Source organism: Lycium ferocissimum, chromosome 11 (genome assembly GCF_029784015.1).
Source record: "Lycium ferocissimum isolate CSIRO_LF1 chromosome 11, AGI_CSIRO_Lferr_CH_V1, whole genome shotgun sequence".
Classification (NCBI taxonomy): domain Eukaryota; kingdom Viridiplantae; phylum Streptophyta; class Magnoliopsida; order Solanales; family Solanaceae; genus Lycium; species Lycium ferocissimum.
Window position 1 is genome coordinate 20,200,160 of NC_081352.1, and position 1,373 is coordinate 20,201,532.

Genomic DNA, 1,373 nt, shown 5'->3' on the forward strand with positions numbered 1-1,373 from the left:
ACCGCCCCCGTTTTCTTCATGGCCGAGTTGATCGTGGCCGTTAGTCCGGTTTCTTCATGGCCGAGTTGATCGTGGCCGTTAGTCCCGCTGATCGTGGCTTATTCAATTGCCACGTGTGAAGACCGTTTTGCCACCTAATCTTTGCCGTCGTACGGTGTCGACCGTACGACCCAACCTTATCCTTATTAGGGCTTCCTTTATTCTAAAAGGGCTTTAGGTTGTATGAAAGGCCCATAGGGCAAAACTATAAATAGGGGGCACTTCCCTACTTTTAAAGGTTAGCTTTCAGATCCAAAACATTGTAATAGAATTTATATTGAAGCTCTCTCTCTCTCTTCCTAATTTTGGTCCGGATTTGTAGTGTTCTTTGGCTCAATTCATCCATCCAATACGATAATAGTATCATAATATATACATATATTTAGCTTGAATCCATAATATCAACATATTCATCCAAGTTATCAGCTTATATATAAATATACATACGTCACTGTAAACGAATCCGCATATACATTTCCCAAAAAATCAAAATAGATTAAAGTGTCCACATATCGTATACCTCACTTACAAATTCAACTTATTACCAAATTTCGGGGTAAACATTCATAACATTGGAATCAGATCTCACATAATTGTGGCATTAAACTATACAAGAAAATTGTGTGTTACCTTTGCTTAGATTAATTTGCAACAAGAAAATGGCTACAATCTACTAATTTCCAAGTTAACAAAAGCTAACTTTTAGGTTCATGAACTCGAAACCGCAAATAAAAACCTTGAACTCGGATAAAACCTTTTTGGAACTCCTAAATTGCTCTAGGTATTTTTTTTCTCTCCGTTTACTCTTTTTTTTTTTTTGGCGCTCTCTCTGTGTTTTTGTTTTTTGTCTACGTTGTGTTTTTCTGTTCTATCTTCTACGTATCTGTGTTGTGTGTGTATTTATATTTTGTGTGGACTGTGTCGTGTGTGCGTGTCGTGTGTGTTACGTGAGAGGAGGATGTGAGGGAGTGGGGGTTAAAGGGGCAACACTGGTTGAGATATTTTAGGAAGAAAAGTTTTAATGGGATGAGGACGCGAGTGTAGGTGATGGAGTTTTTGGTTCAAACATGTTTTTATTGATAGTGTTGGTTGGGCTCTGTGCATGTGAATTGGGGTAATGGGGAAATGAAATCATGTGCAGGTGGTTTTTTTTCTATATTTAGTGATAATTAATAAGTTTAGTAACTTTTGTTTTTGTCTTTTTGTTTACTGTCTTTTTTCCAAAGATAAGACTAAAATGTTATAATACAAATATTAACTAATTGTTTTGGCACTATTAAAAAATATAAAATGCTAAATAGTTAGTCCAAAATAATATAAACTAAGAAAAATAC

At 35.6% G+C, this 1,373-nt stretch overlaps 1 long non-coding RNA gene across 1 annotated transcript in view; it reads right to left on the reverse strand.

Annotated features, from left to right (window-relative positions):
* LOC132035822 (uncharacterized) overlaps window positions 1–1,072 on the reverse strand; it is a 1,351-nt gene extending 279 nt beyond the window's left edge. The window contains exon 1 of the long non-coding RNA XR_009409443.1: window positions 602–1,072. This is a non-coding gene — a long non-coding RNA (uncharacterized LOC132035822). The remainder of the gene's footprint in view (window positions 1–601) is intronic.
* Between the last annotated feature and the right edge of the window lie 301 nt (window positions 1,073–1,373).